The 15,946-nt window shown below is 49.5% G+C and overlaps 1 long non-coding RNA gene across 1 annotated transcript in view; it reads right to left on the bottom strand.

Moving 5' to 3' along the window:
* The window catches only part of LOC149868304 (uncharacterized), a 61,611-nt gene extending 46,133 nt beyond the window's left edge, over nt 1–15,478 (bottom strand). The window contains exons 1-2 of the long non-coding RNA XR_016440970.1: nt 15,209–15,478; nt 295–494 (exon numbers count right to left, since the gene is read on the bottom strand). This is a non-coding gene — a long non-coding RNA (uncharacterized LOC149868304). The remainder of the gene's footprint in view (nt 1–294; nt 495–15,208) is intronic.
* Between the last annotated feature and the right edge of the window lie 468 nt (nt 15,479–15,946).

Genomic DNA, 15,946 nt, shown 5'->3' with positions numbered 1-15,946 from the left:
TCCATAGAGAGACAGACAAGGCAAAGTAAAAATCTCTCTATGATTTGGGCTCCCAGGAACTGCTACCATTTCCTGAAAGTGATGCTATGCATATCTATAACAAATAAAAATGGTTACAAGCATGAACAGTAACACGAGGGACTGCCCCCACTTGTATGAGGTTGTCACCCCAGACAGAGAAATAAGTAATGCTTGTAGAGGGAAGGGGTAAGAGGCACCGGCTTGGATCTTTTGTTCAGGAAGATTTCATGCAGGGAATAATTACAGCAGGACAACCAGAATTAACTGACTTACTGCCACCTCCGTAGTGCAGAGGCCCTAGTGCAAACCAACAGGTCCAGACAACAGCCCAAGGGAACTCAGAGACTAATTGACACTGGGGTGTTCGTGTGTATGGGAAATTCTGAATGATGTCCATGTTCATTGTTGCTTTTGTTTGAGGAAGGGGATGTAGGAAGCTGTCCCAATAAAGGGGTATTTCTCATACGCATAACCTGCAGGGAGAAAAAAAAATAGAAGAATAACCTAATGCATGACCTTGAACCTGTCACTGAGATAATAAGCTAACAAAAAGATCAATCTACATTTTCAGGAGAAATGCTAAAAGGATATTGGCTAGTGGATAGGACAGCAGATATTTCTCAACAGACACTGGGTACTGAAAAAGATGCTGGATAGTTTCCAGTAGTACATATGACAGAATAAAATCCTTAGAAATGGAGTAATATGAGGAGCTATCATAACCAGGAGCAGACAAGTGGGGCACTGGTCCTGGGCACTGATTTAGAGGGGTTTCCAGAATCGTAGTCCCTTGGGGAGCCTGTACCTGAGCAGCCAGAGTGTGGTGAGCCTGCACAGTGGAGGGTGAGACTCCACCTCGCCCTTCCCAGTCACACCCGCTCTGTCTAGAGAGCTGAAATAATTAGGAACATCTCTGTCATGAGACAGTATAACATAGCAACAAGTGCTGTAGAAATCTTGCTTTTATGGTTTTCTATAAACTGGATTGAGGAACTGGCCCTGAAGTGTCCTGTGCTTAATCACACGATTAAAAGGAAAAAAAACATTCTGCAAAATTGAAGAGTCAGTGTTTGCTATATCTTATTTCAAATACAAGCCTCTTAACAAATAACAAACCATCAGCTTTTATTTTAACACCGCCTACCTCTTTAGGAGATCTTTTTGTTTTTTAAGTTTCTTTCAGAGTAATGTCTATAAAGGTTTTAAGTTTTTAGTTTACAAGACTCAGTGTCAATGTTATAGGATTAAAGGTTCACAAAATTACTCATTATCACACAGCTCCTTCAATAGCACTGTGCAAGAAATACAAATAATATTATACCGTAAAGAACAATGTGTTTCTAGAGATGCTGATCTCTATTATATAAGAACCAAACTAATGTGTTGTAAGTTCTATAAAGCTAAGCTGAGTTTCTCATTAACTCAAAATGGACTTTGGAGCAGGAGGACCCAAATTCTGACCAAAATTACAAATGTACAATATAGAAAATCACAAAGTTGCCACTGCTACTTCAGGCAGTGCTGATAGTTTTGGAAATATTTACTAAACGTGACATGGTCCTTTATGAAAAAGAGTCCAGCAAAGAGCTACAAAAATAATTTGAGGTCTGGGAAGAATCATTTGTGAGAAAAGGTAAAAAAAACCCCCTAGGGTTATTTAGTCTGGAGAAGAGAAGTTTGAAGCAGGGGAAGTCCTTGTTAACAGACTTCAAATAGATAAAGGGAAATTACAGAGGGGCTAAAGATGGGTTTTTCTCTGTGGCCATAGGTGCAATTGCCTCAAGATGAAGCAGAGGAAGTTTAGATTAGAGATTAGCAGGAACTTTCTGACTCTGAGGGTGGTCAAGCACTGGAACAGGCTATCTGGAAAAGTTGTGGAATCTCCATCCCTGGAAGCTTTCAAGAGCAGGTTGGACAGATACTTGGTGGGGCTGGTCTAGTCCAGGATGATCCTGCCTTGAGCAGAGGCTGGACTAGATGACCTTATGAGGTCCTCTTCAGCCCTACTTTCCTACAATCTTATGAGAAAATGTCTATAAGAAACTCTTGTGATTGAGAGGCAATAAACAAGGTTTGATAATGTTTGTTAATGTCCCTAAATATTAGGCTAGATTTTGTCCCACATACCTGAGTATCCTTTAATGAAATCAGATAGGCTGCATGGGTTGCAATTTAGCACAGCATTTGACTTAATTCCTTAAGCAGGAAATTATTTGATACCTAGGATGGTAGAAGTGCAGAACTATGAAAACTTTATTGCATCATCTTTTAACAGAACTGATGTGAATGAAAGCAGCACTGGAAAAGGTTGAAAAACTATAGCATGCATTTGTGATTGAAAATCCATTATATCCTACTGACAATATTTCATCACACCATATTAATGTTAATTTTGCTGATCAAATTGTTAATATAACCTAAATCGGCAGTTGTATTAGCAATTATTCATCCTATCTCATTAGCATTATCCAGTGATGCAGCAAGACTTTAAAAATGTATTATAAAAAAGGTAATTCTAACAAGATATTATGAAAGATTGCTAATTTAATGCAGTGGGCTCATCGAGGCGAAGTTTCACATGAACTTCTTGAATTTTCCCTGCCATGTAACATCAATCCTTCTTGCCCTTACAGGAATCCAGATAGCTCAACAGTGCAAATAGATAAAATCTCTGATTAGAAAGTATTACTCAAGGTAGATCTTAAATAAACTGTACATTATGTATGTCATTGGGAACTGAGTCACAATCTAAGGTGGAAGGTAAGGTAGAGATGCACCTTAAAGACTAATTAAAACTGAAATGCATAAGCTTTCATAGCCAGCGCTCACTTCATCAGATGCTATGAAAGAACATACACAGAGTAGACTGTCAAATGGAGAGTTATGAATACAAGATGGGAAGGGAAGAAGGGAGGAGAGAGCAGAGACCATGCTAGGAGAGGGAAACAAATAGTAAACCCACAGGGACAAAGAAGAGCATAAGAACAGCTGCTCCAAGGTCAGTGATGGACTATCCAAGAAGGCTGCAGTTTTTTGTCGCAGGCTTTTGTGTAGTCCAATGATTTGTGGTCTGCATTGATAAGGGAGGCACAGCTTGCATCTGAGTCTGTTGCAAGGCTTGTTACCTTGGGGAAAATAGGAGTTAGCCTGTTGCTTGAGAGTGCCATTTGAGGTTGAGAGGCTGCCTATAAGCCAGGACAGTTTGTCCCTTGTGGCTACCTTGAGAAAGTTATCCTATTCCAGGAAGGGTTGGAGGTCATTATTGATGATTCCAATGTGGCACACAATACAATACAATCCCCAAACTGTAGTCCCTCAAATCAATAAAGCCAGACTCAACCGCCCCTCTGACCTGCTTTAGTACCAAGACAGAGACAAGGACAAGAGAACCCCTCTTCTTCTCACCTACAGTCCCCAGCCTGAACATACTATTAATGACCTGGAGCAAATAACATGGATTATAACATCCAAGATTCATTCACTTTTGCCTCTGTCAGTGTCATATATGCCATCACCTACTTACAGTGCCCTTCTGTTGCCTGCATTGGACCAATGGGGCAATCCCTACGTGAAAGAATGAGGGGACATGGGTCTGACATCAATTTCAGAAAGACACAAAAGCCTGTGGAAGAACACTCCTACTTTCCCAGACTTTCCATCACTGATCTCCGAGCAGGTGATCTTATACTTATAAATTTTAAAAAGGCAACTTGGAACACAAAATTGCAGAACAAGAAATCATGCACACATAGGTTTGCAATAACTATGGTCTAAACAGGGCTATGGAATATTATCTCATTACCTGGATTAGTGACTTCCTTCATCCCAATAAGTTCTTTATTTGTTTGCCTCTCCCAGCTCTGTCCCCCTTCTCCCTTCACCCTCCTTCCCGGTTGTCACGGAGTCACGTAGGTGCCCCGTGACTGTGAGGGTGATTGGCAGAGCTGCCAATCACCCAGGCAGCTCAGGTGCTGGTTACCAGGGCGACCAGGCGGGTCACATGGCCAGAAGGGGGCAGGGCCAGGCCTTTATAAACAGCTTAGGCCAGAGCCTGACTCACAGTTCCCTTCTGGCTGCTGCAGGAGTGGGAGCTCTGTGGCTGAGCTGAGTGGCCTGAGTTAGTGGTTGCAGCCTTACCACACTAACCGGCTGCGATGATGCGGGGAACCAGATCGCCTTGACGGGAGGTAGGACGGAGAGCCCTGGCGGGGCTTGGAGTTATGGTTAGGTGTATGGAGCCTCTGTGTTTATGTTGCAGCCAGATGGCTTGAGGTTATGTTACAGTTTGCACCGGAGGGCCGGGTGAGGCTGTAGGGGAGCGAGGAGGCCTCATGGGGGCTCCCCAACAGCTTGGGGGTTCCCAGTGTCCAGTAGGGGCACAGTGCCAGCTGGGCACTACTGTCGGTGTCAGGGAGGCACTGTATTGCGCCAGGGAGGCGCGGTGTACAAGGTTGCAGACCCCAGCCCATAAGGGTGGGGTGTTGCCCGGTGGGGCAACTTGACCCTGAGAAGGGTCAAGGGGACAGGCACGGCAGTGAGCGCCTGTGCCCCTAGCGCGAGGCGTGGGGTGTCAGCCCTAGAGAGGGCAAGGCCCCAGAGCGGGGCAGAGACAGGGCGCGAGGCGCGGGGTGTCAGCCCTAGAGAGGGCAAGGCCCCAGAGCGGGGCAGAGACAGGGCGCGAGGTGCGCGGTGTCAGGCCCCAGAGGTGGCGAGGCCCCAGGGCGCCGAGACTAGGGCGGCGAGAGCGAGCCGGCCCCAGGGCGCCGAGACTAGGGCGGCGATAACGCTCTAGACCCAGGGGGCGCCAGCGATTAGCTGGATGCCAGTAAGACAGGCCCAGGGCGCAGGGAGCGGGCTGGAGACAGGAGCCCGGCCCAAGGGGGCACCAGGTGAGCGAGGAGCCCAGGGGCCCGAGAGAGAGAACGAGGGCACCCGAGGGGCGAGGGACCATACAAACATCCCCCAGAACAGCTGCGAGGCTTGGGGCGTGCTGAGGGGGAGGTTTGGAGGCACGCATAGCCCTTAAGGTGGGATGCATATAGATACCCCATTCTGGAGTAGGGACAAGAACACCAGTACCGTCCACTAGGGAAACAGGCAGCCTCCCATATTACTTATTGGTCATCAAAGTCATGGCGGGCGAGATTCTGAGGGTGCTACGTTCACCCTAACGTGACGGTAGGGGGCGCTAGGGAGTTCACGGCCGCCCCTAGGCCCTGCTCCCTCACACCGGTCTTTCGTATTTCGCTTTGCCATGTCCTTTTACAGCATCTGATGAAGTAAGCTCTGGCTCTTGAAAGTTTTATTCATCTCTGATTTAGTTAGTCTATAAAGTGCATCTGTGCCCTGCCTTTTGCCAGACTTCAGATTAACACATCTAACTGCCTAATATGAAGTGACTGCATTCTGGACTTGATTTATCTTCCCTGGGATTCACTGGTGCTCAATCTTCTGGCCCCTCAGGCCACATCAGGCCCTGCACTGCCTTTGCCCAGCCCTACACCCATGGATTGGATTGTACGCTGGGGTCAGGCCTTGTGTCTACCCCACACACCTGATCCAATGCACTGGGTGATGGTCTTTGACCTGCAAGGCTCCTGCAATTCCAGAAATTTGGCAGCAAGGGAACAGTACTACCACTCCCCTGCTGCCAAATATTTGGACCTGTGGGGAGTCTCAGGGTTGAGAACTGCTTACTTAGTGGGAATTACTGGGGTTTGAATGACCAACTCCATATTCTGCAACAGAATGGGCATTTGAGGCATATTTTATCACTGTAATTTTACTCCACAGTGACTATCTGGGACCCTGCAACATAGGTTTTAATGGCAGGTGCTGACATAACCCAGAGCTGAATCGGGCACTTTCTGAATTCAAATGATTTTAAGTGTTGCAATCTATTTGTGGTATGTATCCTCAAAGTCACCTCTCTCCCTCTTATGACTCACACGGAAAGTAACTTAGAAACACTGTTTTAGATGTCAGAGTTCATTTCATTTAATCTTATCTTGCTTAAAAACTGACATTGGAGATATTTTGTCTGTCTGAGTCTTTTTCTCTGGGAGCTGGAGGGCTGATGATGTACAACTCCTCCTGAAGGTTTTATGGAAGAGCTTCATGAAACAAACAATTTCTTCCTTATTTTATATGGCCTTGACAAACTGAAATACTGAGGTATTTAATTAGACATTGCCTGTAACAGCTATGGGGCTGAATATTTTGGCTACTGAGATCTGAAAGGCAACAATGAATCTGAATCACAAAATTGTTTGTCAAGAGGATTAAAAGAAGGACTCTAGTACAGCGTTTCCCAACCTTTTGGTTCCGGCGGCACACTTACCAGGTTTCTCCCATCCCATGGCGTACCGGCTGAATGCAGAGCAGGCATGGTGAGGCTGAACACAGCACGTGGATGCAAATCACTGGCTGGAGCCATGCCCCCCGTTTGTCTGTCTGTCCACAGCGGCAGTAGGAAGGGGGCTAACCTGACTAACTCAGTAGTTGATATAACAATTTTGCAGCACCAGTTTAATGTCTCTTTGTGGGAGCCATTAATTCTTCTACATACAAGCAGTATTCATATTGTACACTTATGATGCGCCTCTTAGAGAAGAAAGCCAAGAACAGTAACAGTGTTGAGACTTAGGACTACCACAAACCAAACCACCTTGTGTTCTAAGTACAGGGCATCCTTCATTAACCTTGCTTTCTTCAATATAGAAAGTAGTCTCTACCTTAAGAAAAGTCAACTATTCCAAACCAAAATTCTTCCAACACCAAATATTTCACAGCACATACAAGTCACTCCCTGGGACGAGAAAGAAGAAAAGAACAAACCATACATAGCAGCTATTAATTATATCATTTAATTCACTACTTGAAGGTGTTCAGATACTGGGGTGCTAAGGCTGGCATAAGAACTAAAATGGAATAGAAGCAAAACATTCTACAATAGAATAGATTTGCTTTTATATTTCTCCCTTAAGCCCTCAGAGATGAAGGCAAATGCAATGCAGTATTGCTTTATTTTTCATCATAAGGTATTTTAAAATACCCCTGTATTCTTAAGTATGGCTGTTAATCCTTAAATAATCTTCAGAACCTTCTTTTGATCAGTAATTAAATGAGCATATACAGAGAAAGATGCTCTCACTTTATATTTCTTTTTCCTATTTAGCTGCAGTGCTGCCTCCCAAAGCTATTTTTAGCTGTAAGAGAATGTGCTATGGGATCCATTGTTTAACATGCTAAAACAACAAGTTAATCTATGGCTGATGAAAAATGCTGAAATGATTTTCCCAGAGATTAAAATGTTTTAGCTATAGAGCACTACCAACATCGGTAATTACAAGTTCAATTACAAGTTCCTACAATTTCATTTGCTATTGTCCATTCAATGTTTGATCTCTCTGCCTATAACAAAGAGGATAATTATAGTTAGCTTTATAATTCTGATATGGACAACAGGAGTGAAAGCTTCTAACATTAATTTTAGTATTTTTCTAATGTAACTGAAGTTCTAGCTAGCTATTTTTTCTGGGACAATGGACAAGTTTCCATGGATTGGCTAAAACTATTAAGACAGATGGAAAATTAAATAATAAAAACAGAGGTAGACTTCTGGAGAAATGATGAACTATGTTTAGAGAAAAAGAAGGCAAGAGTAAAAATGGATGGTTGGGATGTCCCTGGCTTTATTGCCAGTGCATGAAGTTGGAGTGGGGAGAAAAGAATATATAAGCTTTCATTTGAAAGGGCCTACGGGAATTGCTCTTCCTGTCAAAAGTCCTCTTAACTTCCCAGGATTACAAAACCCCCAAGCAGGATGGGAAAGGATGGGGAGAATGATGTATTCCTGTACTACATACTTCCTTTTTATCAGTAAGTCAAGATGCCCAGGAGGTGAGAAAGAAAGCAGCATCTTAAGGAAAGATGGTGCATGAGCTCTCCCTATGCTACGGAGAACTCGGAGTAGGATGATTCGGCCTTATGGCTAGGAACAGACATTACACATAAACTGGTTTAAGTGATCAGAAACTGGTTTAAACCTGTAACAAAATATAAGTTCAGTACACATAAACCAGTTTCAAAATGGCTGAAACCGGTTTAAGATAAACCTGGTGGAATGTAGTATCAGACTTAACTGGTTTGGATCAAACTGGTTTATGCGATGTCCGCCTCAAATCCCTTTCTGGTTTAAATTAAACCAGAGTCCCCCAACATCTCAGATGCTTTGTAGCCCTGGGCTGTGCTCTCTGCTCCAGAGAACAGGGCTGTCCCCCACCCCTTTACTCCCTAGCCAGAGCTCCAGTGGAGACTGCAGGCACACCAGGGTCTGCTTGGCTTCCCCCTGCCCCACCCCCTATTGCTGCTTCCTGCTCAAGCAGGGATTTCCCCCCTCCTTCCCTCCCATCTCCCACAGCATGGACCCCAGCACCATGGACCCCCAAGGCATGTGGGGTGCTAGCTAATCCTGAAAGGTGTCTGTGTTTCTGTGTGTGTATGTGTCTCCAATTTCACAGGCAGACAGAACAGTATCCACCTAGGGCTTTTTGGAGCTAATTAACATGTCCGCTGGTAATGTCCCTCCATTCCTTCCCTGGAAAAAGCTGCTTAAGAAGAGCTTGAACTAATGAGAGAGGCTTTTGTTTTGTTGATGAGCTGATAAACTTTTTATTATCAGCTCCCTGCTAGCTTTCCTGCCTGTCAGGTTTGCAAACAGTATGAAGAAGCAGGGAGAGGGAGATTGAAAAGCTCAGTCTCATCAACAGATGCATGCACCGCACACCCCCACCCAAAGGGGGTGCCCTTTGCCTCAGAGTGCTAGCTGGGGCTGGGGGCTGGCAACACTCCCATCCCTTGAGCAGCAAGAGAGGAAAAGCCTGGGATGGTGCAGGCAGTGTGGGGGTTTAAACTCCTCCTTAATCAGAGCATCCTACCAGGGCCTGGCCACATCCTGCCTCAGCTCAGCACTATGGAATGGAAAGGAGGGCTTCTCTAGCATTCCCCAGCTTCTAGCTTGAGCCACTGCAGGCATGTGTCTGCATTTCCTCAGTCCAGAGAGAATGTCTGTGCAGTTGCAAACTGATTTAACCTGGCTCAGGGTTTTGAATGTCTGTCTCTAGCTTAAGTGATCTACATGTCCCTGAAACCCATTACTGAGGTGTCATATTGCTTATTATTATTAAAAAACAGTGTCTGACCCTAAACTTGTTTATTTGGATAACAAAAGGTTACTATTTTCCTGAATGTTTGTAAAAGGAAAATGTGTTTGCATTTTCTATATAGCAAAATCAAATACTATGTGCATTTTGACATCTATGCTAGGACAGAAGTTGCACATGAATTGGCTTAAGAGATCAGAAACTGGTTTAAAACTGTAACAGAACAGAAGTTCAGCACACATAAACTGCTTTCAAAATGACCAAAACTGGTTTAAGATAAATCTGGTTGGATGTAGTATCAGACTTAACTGATTTAGGTCAAACTGGTTTATGGAACTTCTATTCCAGATTCCTTCATAGACATTTTATAGACATTAGGGCTGGAAGGGACCTCGGGAGATCATCGAGTCCAGCCCCCTGCCCAAAGGGCAGGAAGTCAGCTGGGGTCATAGGATCCCAGAAAGATAAGCATCCAATTTACTCTTGAAGGTGTTCAATGTAGGTGCTTGAACCACCTCCACTGGCAGACTGTTCCAGACCTTGGGGGCTCGGACAGTAAAGAAATTCTTCTTTATGTCCAGCCTGAAACGGTCTTGCAGGAGTTTGTGACTGTTCGACCTCGTCATCCCTTGGGGCGCTCTGGTGAACAGACGTTCCCCCAGATCCTGGTGGTCACCCCTGATAAACTTATAGGTGGCCATCAGATCACCCCTGAGCCTGCGCTTTTCCAGGCTAAAGAGTCCCATGGCTCTCAGCCTGTCATCATAAGATCTGTTTTCCTGACCTCTGATCATGCGCATGGCTCTCCTCTGGACTCTCTCAAGCTTCTCCACATCCTTTTTGAATTGTGGAGCCCAAAATTGGACGCAGTACTCCAGCTGCGGCCTCACCAAGGCCGAGTACAAAGGGAGAATGACGTCCCGGGATTTGCTCTAGAAGTATCTATGGATGCACGCCAGCATTTTGGTCGCTTTACTAGCCGCAGCATCGCATTGGAGGCTCATGTTCACCTTGTGGTCAATGATGACCCCCAAGTCTTTTTCTTCTGTAGTGCTAACCAACGTAGCACTGCCGAGCCTATAAAGGTGCTGCAGATTTTTCTTCCCAAGGTGGAGAACCTTGCATTTTTTGGTGTTAAACACCATGAGGTTCTCATCTGCCCATTTGCTGAGCTTGTCCAGGTCAGCCTGGATCACCCACCTATCTTCTGGCGTGGATGCTTTGCCCCAAAGTTTGGTGTCATCGGCGAACTTGGCCAGTCCACTCCTAACTCCAATGTCCACATCGTTAATGAAGATGTTGAACAGTATGGGTCCCAGGACAGAGCCTTGAGGGACCCCACTGGTTACAGGGCACCATGATGAGTGACTGCCATCAATCACAACCCTCTGGGTCTGACCACGAAGCCAATTTCCCAGCCAGCGGATCGTGGTGGAGCCAAGGCCACAACCGGCCAGTTTGGCCAAGAGGTGATCATGGGATACCAGATCAAAAGCTTTTTTGAAGTCAAGATATATGACATCAAGCTCTTCTCCCTTGTCCAGGTGATAGGTCACCTGGTCATAGAAGGAAATGAGATTGGTCAAACAAGACCTACCCGCAACAAACCCGTGCTGGCTATCCCTTAGGATGTTAGCCTGGGCCAGTCCATCAAGGATGGCCTCCTTAATAAACTTTTCTAAGATCTTCCCCAGGATAGAAGTCAGGCTAATGGGCCTGTAGTTAGCCGGATCCACTCTCCTCCCTTTCTTGAAGATCGGCACCACATCGGCCTTCTTCCAGTCTTCAGGCACTACACCAGAGTGCCAGGAATTTTCAAAGATCCGTGCCAGGGGCTGGGCTATGATGCTCGCCAGCTCCTTGAGTACCCTGGGGTGCAGGTTGTCAAGGCCGGCTGACTTGAAGGTATCCAGCTTCTCAAGGTGTTCCTTCACGAGGTCAGCATTTATGGAGGGTAGGGGATTCCCCTCACCCAGATTTCCCTGTCCCATAGCAGGCATGGGCATCCCGTGTGACTGATGAAAGACGATGCAAAGTACCTATTTAATAGGTTGGCTTTTTCCTGGGTGTCAGTTGTCAGTTGCCCCATCTGGTTTAGCAGGGGTCCAACATTGCCCTTGCTTTTCCTCCAGCTCCCCACATATATCTGAAAAAGGACTTTTTGTTGTCCTTGATGCCTGAAGCTAGTTGGAGTTCAGTTGCAGCCTTGGCTTTCCTGGTTTGGTCCCTGCAGGACCGGACCAGCACGGAGTAATCCTCCTTGGAGGTGAATCCCATCCTCCATCCTTTGTAGGCTTTCCTTTTTAGCCACAGTAGGTCCGCTAGGTCTCTGGAGAGCCAGGGGGGCTGCTGTACCTTCTTGCTGCCTTTCCTCCGTGTTGGAATAGATTTAGCTTGTGCACTGAGGATCGCTCCCTTGAGAAGCAACCACTCTTCTTGAACTCCCATCTCCCTGGGGTCAGGGTCCCTGAGGGCCTGACCGACTAGCCTCTTGAGCTTGTCAAAGTCGGCTTTTCTGAAGTCAAGGACTTCTGTGTTGCTGACTGACTTGCCAGCTTTACGGTGGATGGTGAAGGTGATCAGCTCGTGGTTGCTGTCACCCAACTTCCCATCAACCACTAGGTCGCCGATTAGGTCGTCCCCCATAGCCAGTACCAGGTCAAACAGTGCTTGGCCTCTCATTGGCCCATACTCTTCTTGAGTCAGGTAGAGGTCATCCACGCATGAGAGAAAGCTTTGCGCCCGCTCAGATTTAGCTAAGTGATCTTCCCACGAGATGTCCGGGTAATTGAAGTCACCCATGACAACCAAGGTCCTGGAGCAAGCGGCCTCAGTCAGTTCCTGGGCGAACTCCTGGTCAAGCTCAGGACTTTGAGTGGGAGGTCTGTAGTAGACTCCCACCATTGTGTCCCCTGTGCCAAATTCCCCATGAATTTTTACCCAGAGGGTCTCTAGCTGTCCATGCTGGTCGCCAACATCAGCTTGCAGGGACATGTAGCTTTCCTTCACATAGAGAGCTATACCCCTGCCCCTTTTGTCAACACGATCCCTCCTGTACAGGATATAGCCCTCTATACCTGTGGTCCAGTCATGGGCGGAGTCCCACCAGGTCTCCGTTATCCCAATGTCCTCCTGCTCAGTGCAAAGAAATATGATGTCAAGCTCCTCCTGCTTGTTGCCCAGGCTCCTGGCATTAGTGTACAGGCAGGCAAGTGTGCCCTTGGGGGCTCTTGCCTTGCCCAGAGATTATGCCAGGGCTGGGGCAGGGGTGAGCTCCTTTAAGTGCCCCCTTAAGTGCCTTGGTCCGCTGGCTTTGCAAGGGCCGTTCAGCGGGCCAGCAGGGGCAGTAGTCCCCTCATCCCCCAGCGGGCTTAGTTTAAAGCCCGGTGGAGCAGGTCAGCCAGCCTGGCTGAGAAGAGCCTCCTCCCCAGGGGAGAGAGGTGCAGGCCATCTCTTCCCAGCAGCTCGCTGCCTCTCTCCAAAGAGCGGGCTGTGGTCATGGAAGCCAAAGCCTTCCCGATAACACCAGCGCCACAGTCTTTGGTTCACCATGTGGATCCTCCTCTCCCTCCTCAGCCCATAGCCTGAGACTGGGAGGATCGAGGAAAACACCACCTGAGCTCCCAGACCCCTAAGCCCCGCTCCCAACTCCCTGGCTGGGGGTGCTCCGAGGCGTGTCATTGGTGCCCACATGAATAAGGAGCATGGGGTAGTGGTCTGTGGGCCGGAGGAGCTGTGGGATCCTCTCCGCAATGTCTCGGATGCGGGCCCCCAGGAAGCAGCAGACTTCCCGGGCTAAGGGGTCGGGGCGGCAGATTGCCCCTTCAGTGCCCCGCAGGATGGAGTCTCCCACAACAAACACCTTACACTTTGTCTTGGGGAGAGCGGGGCCAGTAGCTGTGGTTGAGCCTGGGTTGCCTGCGGGAGCTGGCAACTGTGTGGGCTCTGCTGGGGCTGCAAGAGGTGCGAACCTGTTGCTAAGCTCCGGCGGGGCAGGGGCCTTGTTGCGGCGGGCCTTGGGGCCCTTGACCACCTTGGTCCATGCCCCTGACTGGGCAGAGCAGGAGGTCCCAGAGTCCTCCTTAGTTGCGGAGGGAGACAGAGCTCTCCCCTGCGGCTGCCGGGGGAGAAGGGCCTGGCAGTAGGAGTCTATCTCCTGCTCACAGTCCCTGAATGCACGCAGTCTCTGGACTGTGGCCTGGAGCTCCTGCAGCTGGTGCGCCAGAGACCCCAGTAGGGAGCAGACCCCGCAAGGGGAGGAGGCCATGCTCCCGGGCCCCAGATCCTGAAAAAGGGACAGCAGCCCCCGCAGCCAAGAGCCAGGGGCTCCGTCTGCGTGGAGCCCGGAACCATGGGCTCCGTCTGGGTGGCCGTCTCTGAGGTGCCCAGTGGAGGGGCCGCAGAGCCCGAGGGGACCCTCGGGGTGCGGCGCGTGCCCATCCGTGTCATGCCTCTGGTAGGCTGGCTACGGCTGGCGGGGGTCGCAGGCAGGGTCTCGTGCCCTCCCACGCCCTCCCCTGCGCGAACTCCACGCTAACTCAAGCGCCTGTTTATGCAACCTGTTCGCGCAGCTCCAGTGGCAGGGCTCCCTGGGGGGCTGGGCCAAGTAGGGGCCTGGGCGGGGGCTTGACCTGGCCCGGCACCAGGCAGTGGCCTCCTCCCAGCAAGCGAGGAGTTAACCCCTTCCCACCATGAGCCCGCTTACCTCCGGCTGTGCTGGGGGTCGGCAGGGGGCTCGGCGGCTGCTGAGGGGGTGTCTGGGGGGCTTCGGGGGAGCGGGGGCGCAGTGGGCTTCACTGCTCCAGAGCCTACCTGAGTGTGGTTTTTTTTTTTTTTTTCCCTGGCTGGCGGGCCCTTTTAAACTACGCGCATGCGCAGTGGGCCTGCCGTCAGGGAACGCTTGGCTTCTCAGGCCAGGGGGGCCCTGCCCGGAATTTGGGGGGCCCTGCCCTACAGGAGGGGGACTGGTGAGTACCCCCTCCTTCACTCCTCTCTCCCTGGGGGCTGGGCCAAGTAGGGGCCTGGGCGGGGGCTTGACCCTGCCCAGCACCAGGCAGCGGACTTCTCCCAGCAAGCGAGGAGTTAACCCCTTCCCACCACGAGCCCGCTTACCTCCTGCTGTTCAAATTAACTCACAACCCCCCAGCATCTCATGATGCTTTGCAGTTCTAGGCTATGCCGTCTGCTCCAGTGAAGCAGGACTGCCTTGTCCCTCTGCTTCTTACTCCTCTTCCTGCCTACATCACTCAATCCATAGGGATGGAGAGGGGGCAGAGGAAAAGACTCCCATGCTCTTTTAGCCAGAGTCTACACAGTATGTGGGGGGAGGGAGAGCCCCTGTGGTGGGGGCTTTTTGACCTTCAGCATCCCTCTCCCCTCCCAGATGCTCGTTGCTTCAGCCACTGCCACATGAAGAAGGGAGAAGGAGTCTTCCTAGTTGGGTGCCTGCCTTTGCAGCCCATCATGGGGGCACTGAGAAGACTTGACCTTGAGGGGCTTCCCCCATCCCAGCCCAGGGCAGCCCCAGGGATCTGAGGAAAATTCTTTCCCTCCCAAACCCCAGAGCTCCTTGCCTTAGCTCCTGCAAGTATCAGGCAGCTTCAGGGAGCAGAGAGAAATTTTCCTGTTCCTCTGTAGCCAGTTTTGCCTCAGCTGTTGTGACGCTAAGGCAAGACTAGTGCACGGGAGTGGAAGAATTTCCCTCCACTCCTTGAGGTTGCCCCAGGATATCCCTGAGACTGGCAGCAGCTCAAGCAAGCAGCTGTGGGGTTTGGGAGGGGGAGATTTCCTCTCAGCTCCCTGGGCCTGTCCTGGGCTGGGGTGAGGGGTAGCCCCACAAGGCAGGTGCTCCCTGGTGTTGTACCCTGCAGGGTCAGGACCTGAGGCACAATGAGGAGAAGGTTCATTTTGCCTTTAAGGGAGGGAGGGGTTTTTCCTCTGTTTGCAGATCACGGAGCCTCCTGATCGCAGAACAGGGCACGAGTTGTAAATTGTAACAAGAAACTTTTTATTTGTTTACTTACACGCCAATGAACGAGGTGCATAGGTACAGTGGCTTGATTAAATATGTTTTGTTTACAAAACAAATTAACGACTCTCTCTTTCTCTTGCGGATCACGGTTCGGTTCGCTAATTGGGTCGGTGCGCAGGGAAGGGGTATGCCGAGAGAATCGGTGGCGGAGAAGCGCTGATGCGGTTGGCCAGACCGTGGCAGAAGGGACTGATCTGCTGGTCCCAAAATGGCTTCTGCGATGGCGTGGACTCAGCGAGGCTTTTAAAGACTTCCCCCTTCTCCTCCCCCCACTCCCCTTGACATCAGAAGGGTAAGCTGTTTTCGCGCCTTTTCTAAGCTTGTGGGAGGGGCTGGGTGCTAAACTTTGTGCTTACGGCACTTTAACTGAAGTGAAGTACAAAACACCTGGTACCCCCATGCTGGGCTGCATGGGCAGGCACCTGGCCAGGAGTTCTTCTCCCTCTCACCTGTGCCAGTGTCTGAAGCAATCAGCAGCTGGGAAGGGGGAGAGGGAGAATTTCCCTGAGCTCCTCTGGCTGCCTGGGCTGGGGAACCCAGGCTGGGGGAAACCTCCAGAGAAGGAGGCTCCCCGTGGGGAGCCAGTACCCAGACAGGGAGCTCCTCAACCCCGAACAGCAGGGGCTTGGGGACACTTGGCTGGGCTGGCAATGGCCATCAGGCTGGGAGACATGCTCTAGCGCCGCCTACCGCCTGGCCTGGGTCAGCGCAGGCCTCCCCTGCCTTTCCC

Source organism: Crocodylus siamensis, chromosome 3 (assembly GCF_052110815.1).
Source record: "Crocodylus siamensis isolate JL-2025a chromosome 3, ASM5211081v1, whole genome shotgun sequence".
In the NCBI taxonomy this organism is placed as follows: Eukaryota; Metazoa; Chordata; order Crocodylia; family Crocodylidae; genus Crocodylus; species Crocodylus siamensis.
Note: the sequence above shows the minus strand (reverse complement) of the source record. Positions and strands in the feature narration are given on the sequence as shown.